At 34.2% G+C, this 25244-nt stretch overlaps 1 protein-coding gene across 1 annotated transcript in view; it reads right to left on the bottom strand.

Moving 5' to 3' along the window:
* LOC117792829 (sex determination protein fruitless) overlaps positions 1-25244 on the bottom strand; it is a 77630-nt gene that overhangs the window by 24530 nt on the left and 27856 nt on the right. The window lies entirely within an intron of this gene.

The following is a 25244-nucleotide window of genomic DNA, read 5'->3' as shown; positions in this document are numbered from 1 at the left end:
ATTACTCCCGTTCAACTTGTCCGATCTTGCTGCGGTTAAGTGGAGTAATAGATAATATTAATGGATAACGTTAATTACCATAAAAACTGTGTTATCTTAAAAACTATAGGTGTGGTGGCTTTTCGCGATTGGCGGGGGCGGAAGGAGGCGTGTCAAAAATTTAAAACAAACATGATCTGCGAGGGGTTTATAGAAATCTGTGTGCCAAATTTGGTATCTCTATCTCTTATAGTCTCTGAGATCTATACTTTATAGAGTCCGAACACAATATACCCTTTAACTTATTTTTTAAGTAAGGGGTAAAATTTTTTTTTAAGTGAAAAAGGTTGATAATTGACTATTATTAACACATTTGTTAGCCAGTTTATACAGGAAAGTAAAGGAAAAATTAACTAATTAACTATAACACGATCGTTTGTGTTAATTTAATCATTTGCTCTTAATGCTATTTTATAATTAGAAACTACAGCTGTTAAGATTGCATAATATTACGAGTAACTCAAGTGATAAATTCGAAATTCTTGTGCGAGTAAAACAGTGATTTATTATCATGTCACCTGGCTCCAGGCAGAGACGTTCGCCTTATCAATTCTGTATAGTCGGAAGCGGAAGCGAAAACGGAAGCACTTTCCCTTTTGCCTCGTTATCGTTATCGCCATACATTTGCGGCATATCGATATGTCGCCTATAATAACAACAAATGGTAATTTGTCATTAAACACAATTGTTTATTGCCATTGAAAGTTCTGATATCGTTGCTGGGCCAAATTATTAATTGCATTTCCGTTACGCACATTTGGCGTGTCCTAAATCTGTCTATCTCTCTCTTACAGTTTCTCTCCCTCTCTCTCTCTCTTTCTATCTGTATGCATGTGCATTGATATGTCGAGTGTTAATTGCCATTTGTTGCCGCCATGTTTGGCACTTTGGCTGCTGGTAAACTGTTAATTACTCGAGCAAACATCCATGGAAATTTAGTTGTAAGCTGGGAGATTCCAAAGAATTTGTCATGACACCAAATGTAATGGCCTGGATAAGCTAATGTTAATTTATCATGTTTCCTGTCTGCACACATATTCATGCTAAAATCTGTATAAACATATTTTCAACTACTGTATAGCTGTATACACTGATAAAAAAAATTGATATAAAATTAAGAAAATTTAATATGATATTCATACTAATTCTTAAAATTTAATTCAGTACAAATCAATAAAAGGAAGATTATTAAGTTTATTTTAATCGTTTTATTTTGGAAACTATACATTGTTTGCCTTATATAAAATATTCCTTTTTAATATGATTTTCTTTAGCAATAGTGGGATTCGAACCTGTGCTTGATTCCAACTGAAGTGGCAACTCTAACCAGAGTGCCACGAGTTAACTAATGACTTTAAATAAAATATGACATGTTTATACATTCGCAACAATTTATATTAATATTATATTATTTATTGTGTTATTTTAGATTAATATTCTTAGTTTTAATTGTTATTTGGTCTTAAAATGCTTTTATTTAAAGCACAAAATATTTAAGATGAATGTTTTTGATTTCAAAAATTGGTTTTCTTTCAGTGTACCATATACTTTTAGTGCCACCCTCGCTTAGGTGCTTTAAGGGTCTATTAATAGATTTGGTAATGACTTATAAGTATTTATTTATGCACATATGTAAGTATGTTTAATGTGTTTTGTGGCACTTTTTTCTTGTTTTTACAAATCGCTCTAATCTTAACTGCTTTTGGGCAAAGTTCTAGCGCATAATTAAAGGCGCAATCCAAGCAATTGATAAGAATTACTTTTGCTTTTCTTTACGCTTTGTATACGTGCTATTAAAGCAAACAAAAACAAAAAGCAATCCACACTTTGAGAGAGCGAGATCGGGCACGTAAGAGAGGGAGAAAGAGAGAGAGAGAGAGAGAGCTTTGCACAAAGCTTTTAGTAAGAGCACAAGTTAACAAAATAAATAAACAAAACGTCAAAGAACTTTTTCGCAAATGTGTGTGACCATGGAGAGAGCAAGAGAGAAAGAGAGTCGGAAAGAGAGAGAGGGAGAGAGAGAACAGTAATGCTGTGGGGGCGATCTGCCACAAATATATGTGTATGTATGTGTGCGTATCTATGTTTAACAGTAACAATAACAATAATAACGATTACAACTACATGCTTCAAAGTGCGTTTGTGTGTGTGTGTGTGTGAAGCTCGTCGCTGCCGTAAGCGTTTTTTATTTGCTGCGTCGACGTCGACGTCTTTTTTTTATACTCAGTGCGGCGTCTAAAATTTAATAGCACACACAACTACATAATCGTACATACAACGGTACAGCGGGCATTAAACTATCTCACTGAGAACTTTCGCTTTCAGTCGAGTAAACTTTTGCAATAACTTTTGCTGTTAATTTCATTCGCATTTCATTCATTTATTTATTTTTTCCTTATACATTTTTCAATTTCAGCCAAAGTTCTGAATTTACTGGGACAGACGATCACGCGGCTTTCTTTTGCTATTACAATTTGATTGTCGTCTATATGTACATATGACTATAGAAATGCTTATAGTATTCATTTTGTTTTGGAATTCCACACATTTCGTAATGCCAAATTAATTGTGCATTCATTCATTTAAGAAAATTGAAATACATTATCTTTCGAAAATTAGATATAGAATTTTTTAATATTACAGAATTTGGAAAAACCAGGGAATAATTCAGGAAGCTGTACCAAAGCTACCGAAACCTTATCCGAAATAAATCGTATTTTAAAACCCGAAACCTTTGTAACGTTTCGGTCTTGGTAGATTAAAAAATAACAACAATTTTGACTTGTAAGCTTGCTAGATCAAAAGATTATAACTTTCTCAAAACTGAATCGATTTCCAAGCGAAATGTCCTTTTGATCACGGTTTGGCTTCAAGGTCCAAATTCTGCATTAAAATGTATCCCTCTTCTGTTTTTTGAAAATTCAAGTTTTTTGTTTCAGATTCAGTTTTCGTCTTGAAATAATAGTTGTAAAAATTTCAGTTAATATAAGCAGAATATACAAAAATTACATTTTATAATAAGATACAATCAATCATATGGATTGAAATATAAACCTTACAAAATGAGAGGTAAATAAATGGAAACAACTCTTATCAAAATAATAATAAAACTCGTATCAATATTCAATATTGTTTTTTAATAGAATTATTATTAAATGAAATGACAGCTGGACATGCTCATAATTACTTGTAAGTAATATATTAGTAACTATTTGAGCTAGAAATGTTTACATAAGAGAACAAAATATTTAAATAATATAGAAAAAAAATACATAAATAGAAAAAAAAACAAAAACAATAGCAAATGCAACGCTTGCAGCGATAAAAAAACTCTGAATGTATTTAAATTTCGATTTCATTGACGAACATTGACGTAATTTGCAGTTTGCACTTAGCAGTTTGTAATTTGCGATTGCAGTTTTCATTTTCACTTGCACTTTTAATGCAAATTTGCTGTGTAAGCACAACACACACACACACACGCACACACACAGATTAAATAATTTAATTAATGGGTGCAATGGCAGTAGCAACTTTTACTTTCAGCTGCTTACGTAAAATTGTTTAAAAATTATATGCGCCCATTTGGCGCTTATCAGACACACAAAAACACTTGAGAACACAAACAGAACAAAACCGAATCGCGAACTAAACAGAACAGAAAAAAAAAGAGCACAGCTGAGCAAAATTGTATATATTGAATAGAACTGAAAGAGAACTAAAGAACATACTGAGTTTTGAGCTGTGCGATCAGTAAATTGCGCAATATGTTAAATATGTCCGCATTGTCCGTTGGCTGTTTGTTTAGCAAACAATGCTGTAATTGCTTGCTTATTCATTAACAACAACAACAACAACAACAAAAAGCTTCTTTCACATGACAAAATTGCTAACAGTTTTAATGTGCTTAGATATTAGTTTAATGATTAGGCAAATAATTAATAGCACTCAGAAAAAAAATATAAACTGAACAAACCGAAAAATGCCTTAAAATTTTAAAAAATAACAGTCGAGGAAAAATTGACTTAAAATTAGGTACCCCATTACCTAAAAATTGTTAGTCTATAAACGACATTTTTAGGTAATACTTTAATTAAAAAATTTTTATTTTCAATAAAGTAAAAACAAATGTCAAATTTATTTCTTTTTATATTTGTTCTCTTTATTTGATATTTTATTTTGCATTTTATATTTTTTTTTTCTATTTTCTTTTATTTCACTTATTTTATTTTATATTTTTTTATTTTTGTGAATTTAAAAAACTATTATGACCTTAAATGAGACATTTAAGGTATAAAAACCTAGTCTAAAGGAAATCCTTACCTAAAATTTACGTTTTAGGTAGTAAATCACACTTTCCTGAAATTTTAGGAATATTTTTTTTCCAAGTGCACATTTGCAGCTGTATTTACTAGTTGTTCTTATGCTTAAAACATTTTACATTGTTCAAAATATATGTTCAATTATTTATCAGCTACAATTATTTAATTGTTTGTGGTTTGTGAATCGCTGTCATCTCTAGTGCAGATACAACTAAAGATGTGGATGAACAAAAAACGTTTTGTCACGTGCCCGCCACATACGTACAACAGTACTAACTTAGATAATCAACGCTAACAACTCGCCACACACACACACTGACACGCACACACACACACACACACACACATACATACACACACACACACACACATGCTCATGTGCCAACACAACACAACACGCGTCCTACGCGGCGTATCAGCAATGGCCTTCAACTTTTAGTTAGCTGCGCCTTATCGTGCGGGACAGCGACGCTGGCAGCGACGTTGGCAGCGACGTTGGCAGCGGCAGCGGCAGCAAAGTTTGCTGCTGTAAAAGCCAAATAGTTTTTCAATTTACACGTTCTAAATTGGCATTCAGGCTGGCGGACGGACAGACGGACGGACGGACAGACGGACGGACGGGCGAGTGCCGCAGAGTATCTGAGAGATACACGAGCACTTGAAATGCCGCTCCGAGTGCCGGACTGCGATAATAATTATAAATACAAAGTAGTTTGTTGATATTTGTTGTTGCTGCTTGTTTGCTGCTGTAGTTGTTGCTGTTGTTGTTGCTGTTGTTGTTGCTCATTTTCAATTTGACTTTGTTTATCTTTGGCGTTAGAACTTTACATGTTGGCGTAGGTTTTTTGCGTTTGTCTTTAGCTGCTGCTAATGTTGTTGTTGTTATTGTTGTCGTTTTACTTGTTATTAATGCTTTTCGTCTACATTGTAAATTTACCGTTGAGTTCAACGGCCCAACTGTGAAACGCGCGTGAGCGTTACAAACTGTACGCCCACATGGCCAACACGCAAATCAATCAGTCGGATACATGTATCTAAACACACACACACACAGATACTCAACAAGTAGATCATAAATTGTTGTGTGTGTATGTATGTATGGAATATTGGAAGTTTGCCCTTCAAGATCGAAAGCAGCGCACAAATCAACGCGAATTGCCAAAAAGATGCGCAAATGGAGATAACAACACAAAATTGTATATTTTATATTTATTAATGCTCGCATAGAAAGATACAAAGATACATAGATACATAGATAGTTAGATACATGCATGCAGAAGGTAAACGAGATCAAGATTAGCGTTTGAGGTTCACCTTGGCTCAATGGTCAAATGTGCAAAATGAATCAGCCGAAAGCCAAAAGCAAATTCATTTGAATAAGCCAAGTAGCAATAGGTTTGGCCCCAGCCTCACTGAATTGTAAATGATGAAGGTCAACAGTTACAGATACAGCACACATACACATTTACCTGTATCTAGATACAGATACTTGGCAAAACTATGATTGATTAAGCGGCAAGAAAAGGTTATTTGTATTTGGCTTTTGTCTTTAGGCCAGCGGTTTGGCCAGCAAGGTTAAATGCAAGAGTTTACACTCCAGATGTAGGTCAGTACAAAGTATATAGATGTAAATAGATATATCATCATTATTTATATGTAATTTATTTATTTTTATATAGCACTCACAGTGCACACACTCATTATTTAGCCTGTCTCACAATGCAATCCCACCCAGAGGCCAAAAAATAAGTGAAAAAGTGCAAGTGAAGAGCCAAAAGATACGAGCCTGCATATTGCATTTGTCAGATACAAATGTGTTAATTGCGCAGTGCGTGTGCCAGGAATAGAACGCCCACACGCAAGTGTTTAGACTTCGTATCGCTCTGAGGCGTCAGTAGAAAATGGGCTAAATTAAAACAGCGCCAAATCGTTGGCGAAATCAGCGCAAAATTATGTCGAGTGTCGTGTGGGCGATGCACAGAATAAACGGAATAAAAAACGTAATAAACTAATGCAAAGTGCGAAATTGTGTAAAGTGCGACAACTGGAAATTAGTTGACGTCCAAATTCAAAGTTGCAGCTAAATAGATATGTAAATATTTTTGTCGGTTTTCTAAATAATTGACTTCCAAAATGGAGTGTTTGTTTTACAACAATTTTTCAACGAAATCTTTCTACCAACACCAAAAAGTTAATGAAAAAGCAAAGAAAACACTTTAGTTCTAGTAATAAAGCTTTTTAATGACTAAAAAAGTTAAAATATATTTCATATAAAGTAAACAAAAAACATAAAAAGCATGTTGAAAAAAAATGTCGCGTGCGACACTGTTTAAAATTAAATAAATAAAAACAACTACTTAATATTTTTGAATCAAATAAAAAGCAACAATAAGATACATTATTGCATAACATTTAAAAACTATTCGCATTAGAACATTCCATCTGCTTTCTTTGAAATAAGTGTTTGAACTCTTCGCCTCAAAACGACTTTTGATTTTGTAGCATGCGAATGCTTTGGTTTATTTTTGTAATTTTCTTAAAAACGAACTATTTCCCAAAATCAACCTTAACACCAATTATAGTGCTAATCGTAAGCTATATGTTTAGCCTTTTGTATAAAAAAATAAGTGTTTTTGCCTATGTTTTTATTCACTTTAAATGCGTAGAAATGTCGTATTCGACATTAGAGAATTGCCTTTATATATTTAGATAAATGAGCCTGAGCCTGTGGCTTTCAATTACTGTTCAGTTACAACAATGATGATGTCATGCACTGGACTCCAATGAATGGACGGCTCTCATTGGCTCCAAAACCGATGCAAAACACCAAATATGTGCTGTTGTGTATCTAATGGTTAACCTCAAGCCATGTGACTCACTCGACAAAATGGATGATGGCAAGAAGAAGGGAAAAAGGGCAGAAGTGTACTCTATGTAATTATTACAGTTATGTCGCCCTGTTGTCGACGACGTCGTCGTTGTTCGTTGTGGGTGCCAAATGCCATAATCCGACTCTAAATGGGATAGAGGAGAGGGGAACTTGTTGCCGCTATTATTTTGCGGCTCACATGAATTGGCAGCAACGAGAGCAACAACAGAGGGAGAGAGAGAGAGAGAGCACAGCAAATTGTTAGCACTTGAAAAGGCAACTCCGTTGATAGTCGTTTGTTCATTGTGAAATTTGCCGTGGGCTGAGCAAATATCATAAAAAATCAGTTGAATGATTTTTACAACAATGGAGAGAGACTACAACTCGGACTCCCTTTTGGCAGCTTGTCATAGTTGTCATGTACTTGGCGACCATTTCAAACTCGATGTTGAGCATCACTTCATCTTTGAAGCATCTCATGCTGTCGATGTCTATGTGTGTGTGTGTGTGTGTGTGTGTATAGCAAATATTTTGATGGTCATTAACGCAATGTTAATTGCGACTGAAATCGTTGCCAGCATTGAATTAGCATTCATTAAATCGCAGTAAGGAGCAAGGAAAGATCGCAAAATGTCCAGGGCTGCATTAAAAGCAAGGGTCGTTCCCACTGGGCGTATGCGCAATGTGCATATCGAATATCGCGCATACGTCACGTGCAACATGGGTAAATCAATTAACATGTTAATCAATTACCACACTCTTGTGATTAGTTGTGAATCTTATGACCAAATGCATTTCTAATCTTCTGCTTAAAGCCCTTTTAGTTACATGTATAGAAATTACTCGTATAGAATGTACTCGTAAGCAGGGCTGGGAATTCTGTTTATAATTTATTTCGATTAAATTTTTTCCCTTAGATGAATATTTCAGAACTTTTGAGACCAAATTCTTTGTCTTTGAACAATCGTCGCTGAAATCCATCATTTTTACAATAATAATACAAAAATAATGTTGGTTCAAGTAAATTGCACCATATTTTTGAGTATAAAATCTCAAGTAAAAATAGGCTGGTGTATATTTATTTATATTTATTTCGATTAAATTTTTTTCACTTTAATGAATCTTTCAGGACTTTTGATATCAAATTTTTTTTTGAACAATCGTCGCTGAAATCCATCATTTTTACAATATGTATTATTATTAAATAAATTAAATAATGTTGGTTCAAGTAAATTGCACCATATTTTTGAGTACAAAATCTCAAGTAAAAAAAATATGCTGGTGTATATAATCCCAAAAAAAAAAAATGGTGGATTTAAAAATATGAATTAAATAGGTGCTGGTAGGAAAAATACCAAGTTAAATTTAAGAGTTAAAGGTGGTAACAATTTCAAGTTAACTTGTGCTGGTATCGAAATAAATAAATAAATATTTACTAGTGCTGAAATCCAAACCAGTACTAGTAATAACTTACTGTAAGCTTGATTTTTGAAAGCTCAAGAGGAAAGTTTTAGAAAAATTACAATTGAGCCAAAAAGTAGTTGAGACAGACTTGAAGCATATTTCTATAGACTGAAATAGTTAGTTGACTTTATCTAGTATTATTTTTTGTTGCAAAAACTTCAGTAATTAAAAACTAATTTATTTGAATTAAAAAATTTAATCAGTATTGCCAGCCCTGCTCGTAAGTACAACATTTGAATTTTGTAAATTCTGTCGCCTTCGTTTCGGGTCTGTCATAAATGTGCGACATGAAAAATGCAAGGCAGAAAGTTGTCTGGCCAATTACGTCAAGCGTCTTGTTGCAGCCATTATTGTTGTTGTTGTTGCAGCTTGTGTGTTGTGTTGTGTTAGGTCTTGGCAGACACATTTTAGGCAATTAAATGCGCTAATTTTCATTTATACGAGAACTCGCACTCGAACGTAGATTTGTATGTATAGTAATCACATTTTGCGAGTGTTACAACGCGTCCTCAGTGCGACTGACACTTGGTCCGTCCCCAAATGAAAATGATGACAATTTGCGTTTGCTTTGTTTTGCTTTTCTTTTTATTTTTATTTTCATTTTTTTTTTTGGTATTTTGCCTGTTGGTTTTGCTTTTTCTAATGCGCGCGCGTGGGTTGACAAAATGCACACGCTGGCGTATGAGTGATTTTTATTTTGGCTTGCCTGACTGACTGAGTGACTGAATGAGTGTCGCTGCCTGGCTGCGATATTTGCAATTACAATGACACTTTGTGGCCGGCCTGACAGCGTTGCGTAGAAGAGCTGACCTAAATTTGAACACACTTAGAAATTGTCTACAAACAACAAGAACAACAACAAGAACAACGACAGCTTCGATAGCACTAAGTACACAATATGAAAAACAAACAGCCATGTGTGTGTGTGTGTGTGTGAGTGCGAGTGTCGGTGTAAGTGTGTGTAGGCCCACTTAAACCCTGCCGAAAGCAACCTCAAGCATTTGAAAGAACCAACAAGCGAAATGTAAGCACACAAAATAGACAAAAAATACGAAAAAAAAAAGGAAAAAAAAATACATCGAGCTGACAAATCGCGTACATTTTTGCGTGGGCAGCAGCAAAGTGTGTGCTCCTTGTTGTTGTTGTTGCTGTTGTTGTCGGCAACAACGCGTATCGCCAACATGTGGCCCTAATTCATGCAAGCAAACTGAGAAAATCAACGATCGTAATTATGTGTGGCAGGAAATGCCTTAGGTAAATTAGCCAAATGATCCGATCTAAAAGATTCACTTAACTGCGATCATATCTAGGAAATAAGGCTCTATATAGTATTTAAATAATAATTGTAGCAAACATGGTAACATTTTAAATTTAATCAACAATTTATAAGTTATAGAAAATAGAAAAAAAATAAAATATATTAATAATATACATAATACACATAACTCAATTTAGAGTATGCAGCCAAGTTGCTTAACAAAATGTGTTTGTTATTAATTATAAGAAATAAAAATAGTAAATATTACTCATAGCTTACGTAGCACAAACAAGTTTTGAACTTGAAAATCAAATAAAAGCTATCCAAGTTTAGATTTGCGGGAAAGTAAAACATGTATTCAGTTTGACTGACCTCAAGATTTGAAAAGAGGTTGAGTCATTTTATAAAATAAAAATGTAAATGTAATTCATTAAATTGCTCCTATTGATTTTGCTACACAATTAGCCTAAAATAAGAGGTATGTATCAAATACTTTTTTCTTGCAGTGTAAATGTAGCTCAATCAATTTAAAATGACTTGAACTATCTTGTGAATACTTCCGGCTAGATTGATATGAAGTGGGTTAAAACTAACGTCATCAACTAACGTAAAATATTTTCAGCTGATAAGCTTATCAGTTAGTTACCAATATAATTATCAAATTGTAATTTGGTAAATATTTTGTAATATATTTGTAATTATTATTATTGTTACTTAAGGTTAAAAGTCGCACATGTTGCCATATTGTATTATTAGTTGAATTTTTATAGCAAGAATTTATAAATAAGCGTTTAAGCAACTCGAGCATCTAAATTTATATTTACATACGTATACAATATGAATTTATGTTTTTGTTTGCAAATACTTTTGGCCGGTGTTGTGGCATGTCTCGAGTTGGCAAACGGTCCAAGAAGCTGGCAGGAAGAGCAGCAGCCCAGCCAAAGACTACTATATGAAAATATTAAACATTTTGTTGCTACGTTTTGCCAACAAATTTATTTATAAGCTGCGCGCGCAAAACCAACACACACACACCTCAGAAAATAAACAAAAACAACAAGCGATTTACGCCTCTGCTAAGGGAACAAGCAACAACATATTGGGCGCACACACACACACACACACATACACATACATGATGTACTACGTAAGCAGCACAAGGTGTGCGGTAGGTGGGTGGGTGGTTCTATGAGTTGATTGAGTTTTTTTTGGGTACCGATTCGTTGGGGAATTAACATATATTCCCAAAGTCTGCTTGAAACTCGCCGAATTTTAATCAATTTAAATTATTTTTTGTGTAAACCCATTTGACTATGTAACATACTTATTGCCAATATTAGACATATTTTAATATATTTCTTAAATGTTATGTATAGCTGAAGTTGGTCAAGTGAAATATGTAAAAATATTACAAAAATATGAAATGTTAATAATTAAATATCAGAGAAATTTAAAAATTAAATTTGGCTTTGCAGTGAGTCAGTCAGTGAGTCAGGACAAAGTTTTATTTAACAAAATATTTATTAAAAAATGCATACTTTCTAAAACATATTACAAAAATATGAAATGTTAGTAAATAAATATCTAAAAAAAATGAAAAATTAGTTTGGTTTGTGCAATCAGCAGTGAGTCAGTCAGTCAGCAAGTCAGGACAAAGAATTTTATTTTGCAAAATTTGTATTTAATGAAATTTTTCTTAAAAAAAAAATTAATTTAAATTGATTAAAAATCGGATTCGGAAATTCCCACTTCTAATCATCCGCGAATCATCCGCTTACTGATACGGCAATTGGCTGATAAATATATGGCATAAATAATGATAGATAGGTACATAGATGTGCTCCAATTAAACACTAACAACAACAAGAACAGTTCGCAATGTTTGCACAGTTGGCGCGAATCGAATAAAATTCGCTGTTTTGACTGCTATTTTTGCAGATATGAAAAGAGCACAATAAAAATCCACATAAAATAATAATAATAACAAATATTGCATAAAATATATGGTATAAATAAATAAAGGATAACTACAATGAGTTCTCTCTGTGCTTTGAAGCGTTCTTTCTTTTATTATTATTATTTAAAAAATGCTAACAATTTTTTTTGATATTTTCTGCTTTTTTTTATTTACAGCTAGCCTTGTGCCTTGCAGGGGCGGAGCGGAGCGGGGCGTGGCCGTTCGTTGCTTTAATCTAAATTTGCGCATAGTAATGTGTTTTTTTTTCACATCATGTTTCTGTCAGTGTATTTGTGCTGCTTGTGATCGCTCATACATGTGTCTTACTGACAAACAATACTAAACATGTATGTGTGTATTAGCGAATCTCTCTCTCTCTCTCTCTCTCTCTTTCTTTCTTTCGTTCTATCGCTCTCTGTCCCGCATGGGGTACAATACGCGCACACCCTTAATTGTGTAAAATAAATTGGCACTGCTGACGCCGCAGTCGACGCGACGCGACGCTGCCGTTTGACGTCAGCTCAAAGCTTTTTGGGCAGCACTTTTATTGCCGTTATTGTTGTTGCCTTTGTTGTTGTTGCTGCTCCGTATAATCGCACACAGATTGTAAAAATTTAAATTTATAGATAATTTTCGCATGTTTTAGGTATTTTGTGCGGCATTCGTATTGGTTCTCAGTATTTGCATGTATTTGTGTGTGCCATCAAAATTCTAGAGTGTATATAAGTATTTATAGATAAGTTTCACGCATGACTTGATGATATCCTAAAAAGGGTTGCCACATCTCTCGATCGTTAGAACCTTTTATATAACAAATCTCAATAAGTTGATGATCTCTAGAAATACATTTAACCTGAAAAAAGTAAAACCATTCCATTGACAAAATGAGGAACTTTTTAATTCTGGCTATACAGTCACTGTTAATTTCATAGTTTATTAATAATGCATTATAAACATAGAGAAGTAAAGTTATGAAATCTTTTTATTGTGGGATTTACTGTTGTTAAAGAAAGAATAATGAATTACTTGGAATTACCGAATGTAAATTTTAATTAAATTATTCTACTTATAAAAAAAAAACCGAAGCTAAAATAAACCTATGTAATAAATAGACAATGCCGAAGAATATAAAGCAAGAAAGTCTTGAATATGCAGTACAATATCGATTTATTTGGAATTATATATTTAATATAAATTACGCTTAGTTTACACCTCAGATATATAGTCTTTATATCTTATATAATACATATTTTAAACAGCTTTTAAAATATTTTAAAGGGTTTTTTTCACAAATTTTAAATTCCAAATATAATGAATCCAAATCCGCGTGGATTCCCAGAATAAAATTCTGTGGAATTACTTCAGCATTTCCAAGAGAAAATGTTTGTTATCAGCACTTGTTGTACTATGTCACTCTACACTGCTCGTATATTTGTATTATCAACTCTGAATATATATAGTATACATATATGTACATTCTTGATATTATGGCACTTGAACACTTTTACTTTCGTTTGACAGTCAGCTTGTTTTGGGCCAGGCCCATTCATCATTAGTACATCTCTCTCTCTCTCTCGCTCTCTCTCTGACCCGTTTAGGAGAAGGTTGACCGACGTTGCGTATACTTAATATGAATACTACTAACCTTTCACGGAGTGAGTCCAGCCAAAAGTTTGTGTAATCCAATTTGATGCGTTTTCAGTAGTACAGTTGGACTAGGGAAATTAAAGTTTTTCCGTTTTGTCAGATTTTGTGGCGTGTAGTGTTGGAAGAATTTAATTTATTTTTGTTGTTGCACTTTTTTTGATCAATTCATGCTTAAGATTTTAAGATTGTATCAAGGCACCGCATTTTCTTAAATGATTAACTGACTTCACTTATATTCTCAATTGATTTAAAGGCACTGCAATTTAATCACTTTATTTTAAACTCTTCTTTTTTTTTTGCAAATATTTATTATTTTTGTAGTTTACACTTTTGCATTCGCTAAATTCTAGAACAAATTGTGTTCTTTTATTTATTTGACTTTTTTTATTATGTTACTAGATTTTATTGGGATTCATCATCATGTGTATGTGTGTGTTGATGCGTGTGTTTGTAGTTGTAGTTGTAGTTGTATTTGTATCTGTGCTAATGGAAGTGTGCGTGCTTAGAATCCGCGCAAGCAGCGTCCGTGTCCGACGCGTATCTGCCACGCAACATCACAACAAAATTGTAACTAATGTTCAGTTTGCGAGAAAATAGGTTAAGAGTGTCGCGCAGCGGCTGAGGCAGCGGCAGCAGCGGCGGCCACTGCGTTGGCGTCAACGTCGACGTCGACGTCAACGTTCAACGCTCAAAAACTAAACTCGCACGCGAGCGCAGCACACGAGCGACGCGACTATGTTGATCTTCGCATCGGCAATTTGCAAAAAATAAAATAAAAACACAACAACAAAATAACAAGCAGTCCACACAGCTAGAAAAAGGCGCAACCGCAGCAAGCAGCGCAGTAAACAACAGCAAACGGCAACGGCAGCAGAGACAGCAACAGCGACAGCGGCAGCAGCAGAACAACAGCAGCAACGCTGGCGTTGACGACGCGACCTACCAACCGACTGAAGCGGCAGCACAAACCAAATTGCCAAAAACCTTGATACCGATCGCACTGTGCACAAACACAAGCGCAAAACTGTGTGATCCAGTTCATTTATCGACTACAAATATACCTCTTAATTCATTGTTAATTAATCGTATTGTCACGCATAAAGTTATACACATACTTGTGACTTAAATGGAAAAAAGTCTGCACTTAACATAATTCTAAGCCAGATCCATTTTAACTCCACTTAAACTGGAAATGTTTTGTTTTATTATTTAGCGAATATACTCCAAAAGCCACATGCGTACAGAGTATCAAAATGGCAAACGGCAACAGCAACAACAAATAACATTTGCGCACAATAAGAGAGGCGGTGCGAGCCGCAAAAGAGCAACGCAATACAAAGAGAAAGAGAGAGAGCGGCGTTTGCAAAAAATAAAATAAAGCGCACAACAACAACAACAAAAAAGAAGCAGCCGAGCAGGCAGCATGTTTTTGCCTCTTCGCCCCCGCCACAAGCAGCGATCTGAACGACTCTCTGTGTAAAATGCGCTCACGAAATTAGATTTGCCGCTGCCGCACACATTTATGAGACAACAACAAAAAGAGCAAGAGCAACAATAAGAGCGACAGCGACAGCGACTATGGCATGCACATAGCGTCATCGTCGGGCGCTGACGGCTTTTGAAAAAAACTTAAACTGGGCGCAGCGTAGACAACAAAAAAAAACACACACAAAAAAAAAACCTGCAATTTTTTGGCCAATTTTCGTTGTGTATGTGTGTTCGTATTTTGAAGGTCAACTTTACGACCCATAAGCGCAAAATTTGTTGTTGCCGCCAGTTTTACTTGGCGTTAGTTGCGTCGCAGTCGCAGTCACTGTCGCTGCCGACGCTGCCGTCAGTTGTTGTTGCTTTTGTTGTTAGGTTTGCTTTATTTTTGGCACATACGGCTTTTTGGTTCTGCGCTTGTGTGTGTGTGTGCTCGGCTAACTTTACATGCGCGTGTAGGGTCTGCTGCCTTTTTAACGGCCGCTGTCGGCGTCGCTGTTGCTGCGACGTCGCGACGGCTGCCTTGATCACACACACACACTTACACAAGCTGCCCAATTTGTTGTAGCTGTTGGCGAATAAAAGACACACATACATGTGCATGTACATTTGTATGTATGTACATATGGAGCTTTGTTCTTGCCTTTTTATAAATTTAGAATTTTTGCAGTGGGATTTTTTTTTTTTTTTTTTGCATTTATATAATCAAAAACCGCTGCTGGGTTCGTTCCGTTTGAGTATTTTTAATTGTTGCTTTTTTATTGACACTAGTTACATATAGACAAAAGTATTTATATAAATATGTACATATGTATATATGGTACAGTTATATAAAATACATTTGTTTATAAAAACACTTCATGTACATACATACATACACACACAAATTTAGAATTATACCTACATATGGTTTGATAAGCTTTTCGTTTATATATCCGTTTGATCTATGATGGATGAAATCTTTTATGAATGAACTGAAAATCGACGACGATATGTACAATTTTACATACATATGTACATAATAAGATAAGCTAATATAAAAATATAAATATTCGCACTTTGCTTTGATTGAAATACTGGTTTATCTCTAGAAGTGTAATTTTATTAAATGGGAAGCGGCTAATGGACATTTCCTCGGTTTGAACCAGGGAATCAAATCAAAACAAATATCGGTCCCGGTAGGTCCCGAAACAGCTTGTTTCGGTAAAAGATCTTTTTTTGGCTTTATCCTTTCGGTTCCGGTATCAGTATTGGTACGTTACGGTACAAGAAATCAATTTTGAAATACTTTAAAATGTGATAGAGCATGCAGAATGTATTTAGAGGCCAAATCATGATCAAAATGACATTCCGCTTGAAAATCGGTTCAGTTTTGATCAATTTATGACAGTTTGAAGTTGGTCAGACTGCGGATTTAACCACTTTACAAGTCAAAATTTATGTTCAATTTCACATGATTTTTTACAAAAAAATGAAAGGTCTCAGAATCAAGTTTAAAGTGTTATTTTATACTAATTACGATATAAGGAGTTGATTAAAAGTGAAAACTTGAGAATTAAAATTTTGAAATTTCAAAAATTCAAAGGGGGGACCCTCACCATTGAAACCGAATCTTGGTCGAAAATAACAAAATTTTCTAAATGAACAAAAGTTGAATGCAGAATGAATTTGGAGTCCAAATCATGATCAAAATGACATTTCACTTAAAAATCGGTTCAGTTCTGATCAAGTTATGACGGCTGGAGGTCGGTCAAATCTTTAACCACAACCGTACCGGTACAAACGTTTCGGTATTCGTTTTTTGACAGAGAATTTTCATTCGGTTATGGTTTCAGTTCCGGTACTAAAAATGAAACGGTTAATTTCGGTGAAGGGTTGCGGTTTTATTCCCTGATTTGAGCTCATTAACTTCGGTGTCCATGTCTAAGTTATTATTATTAAAAAAAAAAATCTCTTGATTAAAATTAAACTCGACATAGAAGAATTATTCATTCATATCACATCAGTGACCTCAATTGCGAAATAGTTAAATTGAATTCGCACTATCTGTAAATTGAGCGAGCTTTTCAAAGGGCATAATGTGTAATTCCAGTGGGCTGTTCAGATATACATATATACATATGTACACATACATGCGAACTTATTTATTTGTTTGTGTAAGTATTTACCGATTGACAACACGATTATCAATCACGAGAGATTAGACGACGCTATAAATACGCATTATTATCGCTCTGGTTCGGTTTCGGTTCCATACGAACGTCAGGCAATTGGAGCTTGCAATTTTATATTACAACAAGGAGCTTTTTCTATATCAATCAGTAAACACACGATGACAACAAAAACTTCACTTTCAGCACATGAGCGCGCACTCACACACACACACACACACACGCGCTCACACACACTCACAGCAATAACGCGAGAGCGACACAATGCAAAAATTCAGAGCGATTAGAAGAAGAATTACACCGCATGCCGCTTAGAAAAGAACTGAACACGCAATAATGTTGACTGCGGCGTCGCGCTCACATAATCAAGCAACGGGCAGCAGCAGTGGCAGCGCGAACAACAACAACAACAACAACTCAACTACAACGACAACAAATTATTAAATAAAAAAAACGCACGCGCACGCACACAGCGAAAAAGTTATGCGAAATGTAGCAACACAAAAAAAGCAAAAAAAAACTAAAAGAACGGTATTTGCGTCGCAGGCAATGAAGAGAGCGAATAAAAAAGAGCGCGTGTCAGCAATACTCGCTCTTTTGGCAAGCGTGCTGCGCAGTCAGCGTCGTGACGCGTCGCGATTCGATGCAGAGAATCATTTGTGTAATTGTGTGTGTTTCGACGTATGCCTGGCATGCCTCTGTGTGTGTGTGAGTGCAAACGATGTATGTGTGTATGTGTTTAATGCTGTTCCTGCGCCTGCGTTTAACAATATGAAGGGAAATGCAGATGCTGCGCAGCATTAGAAAAGCGACAAATCAAGGATGAGCCAATTTTATTAAGATTGCAAGAAGTAAGAATACAAAATTTTTCAACTCAAAAAACGGACACTAGGAATTGCTTTTAGAGCTATGGTTTCTTGGTGAAAACTTTGTAGAATTGATCGGAGATTTCAAATTAGGGTTACCATATTTTGTAAATAATACATATATTAATCACAGTCAAATTATACGTTTTTGTGAAACAAAACTTTATTTTCTTAGGCAAAAATATTATTTTTCAACAAAAAAAATTGTGTTTTGTTGTAAAAACTTTATTAGAAATTTATTGTTCATCAAGTTCACGAAATTTCACTTTTGTGCTCTAGAGACGATAAACAAAGTTCATAAAATCACGAAATAAAGCAACATTAGAATTATTTTTACATTTTTTTCCAATAGAAAATAGTGCAAATATAATGGCCGATAATAATCGACTTTGCTTAATTACCAGCTTAAATTAAATAAATGTTGTTAAAATTAAAAAGCCATATGCAGTAGAGGGTTAATCAAACAGTTAATTTAAGCCAAATTAGCGCCCATTAATTAGGAGCTGTTGCTGATCCGCTGCCAGCTGTGCCAACTTAAAGCGCCTTAAATATGAAATCCAAAACAAAATGGCCATAAAAGGCTGATATTCAGTTAGTAGTCGCTGCTGGCGTTGCCTGTGGACGCCACTTGAACTGACACTTGCACGCATACATGCATACATACACACATACATATACACGCTGCCTTGACACACTCGCCCAAAACGTGTGGCGCATGCGCCGTGCTAAAATCAACCCAACAACAATAACAACAACAGCAACAACAAGAACAACTACAACAGCCAACAAAAAGGCACAAACGGGCGCTTGTCATGTAAGCAAAAAATCGGACAAAAAAAAAAAAAACAAAACAATAAAAAAAAAACACACACAAAACAAAAACCTTCTGGCGCCCAAAAATGGCAAATCTTGCTGGCATTTTACCTGTTGTAAAAACCATATTGTGAGCGTGAGAAACTGTTATGGAAAGCAATACGTATCTTATGCATATACGGCCGTATATTTCTGTAGATATAAATGGTCCGCAAAGTTCACGTTCGCCGTAAATGGCGTGTGGGCGACCCCTTGGTCCCCCTTTGGACCCCTATAATGGCTTATCAGCTTATAAATGCTTCAAAAGCTCGCAAAAAATGCGCACAATAAATACCGCACAATAGATATAGTACGTGCATTAAAGTTGCACGTATTGAGTACTAGATAAGTAAGAAAAGTTATAAGAAACATAATCTTACTGCAGTCAGAAGATGTTTCATTTATTAAGAGGGAATCTAAAATTACAACTATTAATTCTGTTCAAAAATTGCTGAATTCTTAGTGGTTCTAGAATTATGGTCTATCTTCAGTTAAAAGTAATAAAAAACAAAACAAATAAATTATTTTAAATACTCCACAGCCCCTTGAATTGATGATATAATTAACCAAAATGTTATTAAAAATAAATGCAACAATTTAAATGTATTGTAAATATTTTACAAAAATCAGGATTTTATTTTTATCAGCCAACTCGGTCAGTTATTAATACTTTTTTTTTTAAGTTATTTTATTATTGTTGATATGTGGGCCATGAATGAATTGGCTGTTGTTGCCAACAACTCATTTATTGCACATATTTACACTAGCAATTTGACTAAATGAACTAACGTGTGTCTAACTAATCAGCCAGCCAAATAATCCCACAAAAAAGGCCACAAATCCCACTTGACCAAACTAAAATACAAATGAATTTGCCAAAGTTTATATAGCGCGCTAATAAGCTAAACAAAATGTTCGCTGAGTGCAATTTGTAATTAACTCACAGCACAATTATTTACTGTCAAATACAGCCATATTTAATTTGGCAATGTAACCCACACAAGCAATAAATTTTTAATTTTAGCCCTGCACTTTTTTGGTCATCAGCATTATAATCTCATAGCTATAGTTTAAGAGTTCTTCGCTGGAAAAGTTATGTAACTTTGCATTACATAATTTATTAAGTGCTATGTCATTAGAATGCCATTATGTGAGAAGAAAACAACTTAACTTTTTATCTTGATTGTGATTAAAAAGTGCTTTCTCTCTTGTTTATTTTTGGCTTGTAATAAACGTAATAAAGTGTCAAATATTATTTATTTCTTAGACTAATGAATATCTTAATGCAGGTATCATATATTGCTACTACTACAAATATTTGTGCAGTGTTTTTAAATTCACAAAAAGAATTAAATGAAAACAAAAATGTAACGTAAAGCTTTATAACTTTATAAATAGAAACTGAACTCGTTATCAAAATTTGTGGATAACTGTATAAAATAAATGAATATTATTTATGGACCTTTGCAATCCATAATTTGTAATATTTATTTTAAAGTTACAATAGCCATGTTCAGCTCTTTGGGCATTTCATATGCATTTTAGGATATCAACTTTGAGAAATGTCGTTAAAAATTAGACAAATGATATTATTTATTGTTCTTTGCTTTTACAACAGACTCTTCTAGGCTGAAATTTCTTATCCTATGGGCATATGAAATTTACATACGGTCAGACATTTGTACAGTCGTGTGTGTAGTAATGTTTGTATATATTTATGTTCGTATACTCGTAACAAAATAAGTTCCTTTGGGCGTTGTGTGTTTTACAGCACTGGGCATTTAACAAATAACTATTTTGATATGCTACAAAAGTGTATGTGCGAATGTGTGTGTGTATATTATTTTTATTTGAATAAAATACACAAGTTTTAACATTTTTCAGCATACTAAAAAAACAAAAAACAATATGTACATAAATATATGTACATCAACTGTAACATAAATAAGAGAACTCAGTGTATTTAACTGGGGAATGCATTTGGGAACGCCGATTGTTTTTACAACATTTTGTCGCCTGCACAATAAATGTAGTTTTGTAAAATATTTGAATACCCTGTAAAATGCAAGATGTAGAAAATTGACTAGATTTATCAAATGAAAGCAGGAAGCAAAGGAAAAAGTTTCGCTATTTTCGTTATATACAGGGTATTTCCTAGTCGAGAGCATCCTTACTTGCTGCCTTTACACTTGTGCTGCATATTTTAAGGCCGGTCAGCGAACACTCGTAACTCGGACTCGGTGTTCCCTCGGGGTCGAAGTGACTGTGTAAAAAGCAATAAATAAAGTATAAAAATGCATTTGTGCTTGTTTAATTTAATTTTTAATGCCCACAAAATATGCATAAAATATTAAGCGTGTGGCAATTTTTTTGTTGTTAAAGTTTCCCAATTGAAGGCATTTCCATTTCGAATTCGAAGAGCACAAATATCATATGAATATGTGTGTGTGTGGTATTCAGTGTGAACATTAAAATCAATTAAATGACAAATTGAATTTCGGCAAAAAATGGCGAGCATATAAAAATTACATGTCCTTCTGCCGGGAATTGCAATCAACGCGTCATCAGCGCGAATGTCAATTTAATAGCTGCGGCGCATAAAAAAAAAAAAACAAAAGCAGAAAGAACGAAAGTAATAAAAAGGGAGGCGTTGCCAACCCACTGTGCGGCTGTCAGTCTGGGCACAGTGTGCACAGTGTGCCCGGGCTGGCAAATTAACACAACAATGTTGGCTCATTAACAGGCCCAGCAGCGGCTTCTTTTACAACTCCACAAAAGTTGGGCAAATAATTAAAAAACAATGCGCGAAACGTTCGCGGTTTGTCGACAGCGCTGCATGACAGCGAAATTATGGCGTAATTAAGAGTTGTCAAGCAAGGGGAAGCAGAAGAGGCGAAAGGAGTAAGCTCTTGTTGTTGTAAAATCCCTGTAACCAAGTAATGGCCAATGGGGAGACAGGAGTGTCGACAAACAATTGTTCCTGCTGGACAAGTCAAGTGACAGAATTGCAGTCGTGACTGTTAAAGACACTTTTTGACTTTAATATAATTTTGATTGAACTGTCATTGCAAAAGATTTACCAAAAAAAATATCATTTATTAATATGTATCTACGTCTGGAAAATTTGCAAATATACGAGTCATAAAAATCTACTTAATTGACTTAAATCACATTTCCATTTCGCGTTCAACAATTCCAACAAAAAAAAAAAAAATATTGTAATGAATAAAAAGTAAATGCCATAAATAAGTGCAGAATCTGTCATTGTAATTTAATTATTGTGTGCATATCATAAAAAAAAAGGTTATGTGGTCAAACGAATCACAAAGCGGATACGGAAATGCGTGTAAGGGTTGGCTTTATGGATATGTCCAAATAAATAAAGCTATATATATTTCAAACATTATGCTAGAACAAAGACAAAGATATTATTTGCTATGGATATGTTGAAATAAATAAAGCTGTATATATTTCAAACATTATGCTAGAACAAAGACAAAGATATTAAAGCTTAAAATGCAGCCGCATTGAACTTCCGTTTTAAAGCCAAGGTTGCATTTTGGCCAACAATGCGAGCAGCATTGAAATGTGTAAATGTTGTTGTTGTTGTTATTTGCTAAAAAAAACTGAGGTGCGAGTATTGTAGCTGTTTTTTGATGTCTGTCTAACCAAATGGCTGCGTGTGGCTTGTAAATGTGAAAGTGAAGAATACAAATGTACACAGAAAAAAAATCAATCTAAAATTATAAGTATAAATGTCTTGATTTAAGCACGAATTTATTAAGTAAAAAAAAAATAAAAAGTCAACATTATAAAGTTAAAAAAGCCTATATTATTTGATCCAGGGCTGGGAATACTGTTTAAAAATTTAATCAGCACCTGTTAATTAATAAATAAAATAATTTTTAAATACTGCAGTTTTTCAAGCGAAAAATAATTATTTTATAAATTTAGTTGAGTGTTCAAGTCTAGCTATAAAATAAATCTAAATAAAATAAAATAAATCTAACGGAGAAGAATCGTGCTTGACTTTGGTATTTTGAGCTTGGTTAAAGAGAATTCGGATTACCGTACTTCTGGATTAATTTCAGATCGGAGTCCCGCATTTTTTTTTCTGTGTAGATACATGTATGTACACAGATAAAGGCACAGCTATGATACATATGGGCAGATGGGTGCGTCTAAGCCGCGAAATGCACTGAACTGTGAAATTAAACTACGAGATCTGTAGGGAAATTCAAACATTTTGATTTTTTATTACGCCTCGAACGAAATGAATGAAAGATTTGGAATATGTGTGTGTAGTAAATCAATGATATGTACAAACTAGCCTGCAGTTTAATTGCAAACTTAGAAAAATCAAAAAAAGAACAACGAAGATATAGATTAAATGAGATGCTCGATTGATGTGCCACATGACGTATACGTAATCATTATCAAATGACGACTACCTTGACCCCGAGAGCGTAGAGCGAAAATTGCCAACTGAATGCAGAGAATGCGAGAATAAGAGATTGACGAGTTGAATGAGTGAATGGGTGAATGAGTGAATGAGTGAATAAGTGAATGAGTGAATGAGTGAACAGCGATTCAACTGCTTGGCTGACGAATTGCGGCTCTTGTGGGTGAAAGGGGCAGCTGCAAATGAGAAAAACGTGAGTCAGTTTACTTCACTTGACTCCTAAGATGATGATGATGTTGACGTTGATAATGATGTGCAGCTTGATGATCATAGTGCTGACTGTGCCGCCAGGGCGACCTTCAGTCGTGAGACGCCGCATTGTTGTTGTTGTTGTTGTTGTTGCTGCCGAGCAATCTGTCTGCCTTTGACTGAGACTGACAACAACAACAACAATGTGGCACGCTCTCTTTTGGCCAGGATTTACTCGTAATGACGAAGTTGGCGGAGGCGGTTTTGTTTGCTGTTTGTTGCACTTTGCACTCGCTGGCAACTGCAACTTGTTGCACTCTCAATTATGCTGCTGTCGACGGTCAATTAGCCAAGTTACCCAGATTTCTATTCTTTTGCCTGCACTGATAAAAAAAATGTTCTTAAATCAAGATTTTGGTCTTAAAACTAAGAATTTTGATCTAAAAACTGCATCAAGAACTGAAAATTCTTTAAATAAGAAAACACATTTTGGTTTTGCGAACATTTTAAATAAGAACAAGTTAAAATGTGTTATAAAAATAAATGTGTTTAAATTAAAGTCAACAAATTAAAAAAAAAAATAATACGAAAGATTTTTAAATTTCGAATTTTTTGTTTGTACTTAAAATAATTTCAGGGGTCTATTACGTTTTTACTGTTTTATTTTGATATAACTATATCTTATTTTTATTCTGGTTTGTTTATTTTATAAGATGTTATTTGACTGTGTTTTTCCCTGTAAATGAGTGGGACTCGAACCCGCTTTAACTTTCTGTCAACTTCATTCAGTTGAAATATATAATAGATTTAATATGAAATATTTTTACTTTCCTAACAATTTAAGATTTTAATCTCATATTAAAAACTGCGATTTTTTAGATTAATGTTCTTAGTATTAGTAATTTGGTCTGAAAATAATAATATATTTATAATTTTAATATGATTTTAGAATTTGGTCTTTAAATTAACATTTTATACTGTCGCAAATGTTATTCATGGGTATATTCAAGTCGTGCTCTTTTGATTATATGTATAAATTTAGCTCTGTTACAGCATCTTTTCAACCAGATTGTTGGTGTTGGTGTTGTTGTTATCGTAACTGCACTTTATGAATGATGATGTGCTGGCACGTGCCACCAACAACAGCAATAACAACAACAACAACAATAATATAAATATAGTACTACAGATATGAAGTCAAGAGCATTCATTCAGTTACGCTACAATTTGCAGCTTAATCATTTACTGGTTTTTTGCCGTGGTTTAAATTACTGATAATCGCCAACTTAAATGGCTCATTGAAGCGCACGTGTGAGCCATAATCCGCTGAGTTATCAATGGAATGGATGCCAAGTAATCCCTTGAATTGTTTCTGGGCGTAAATATAATTTTTGAAAACTCTTGCTGGCGATAAAATAATATATTTTTTTTTAAATTTTTAAATAGCAGGTAATTTTAACGGTATAGTAAATGATGCGTTTCGGGGAGTTAGGAAAAAAAAAGAAAACAATTTGCAGCCCTGATTATTTTTAATAGTTTCTAAAATGGATTTTCTCATAGTTAAAACGCCTGCTGGCCTTATTATCATTGAGTATCTATTAGCAGACATATCACTTAAGGAGAATACGAGTACGAGTATTATTTATTGCCCCGTCATATGGAT

Source organism: Drosophila innubila (genome assembly GCF_004354385.1).
Source record: "Drosophila innubila isolate TH190305 chromosome 3R unlocalized genomic scaffold, UK_Dinn_1.0 2_E_3R, whole genome shotgun sequence".
Lineage (NCBI taxonomy): Eukaryota > Metazoa > Arthropoda > Insecta > Diptera > Drosophilidae > Drosophila > Drosophila innubila.
The sequence above is the reverse complement of the archived record's forward strand: the minus strand, read 5'-3'. Positions and strand labels throughout refer to the sequence as shown.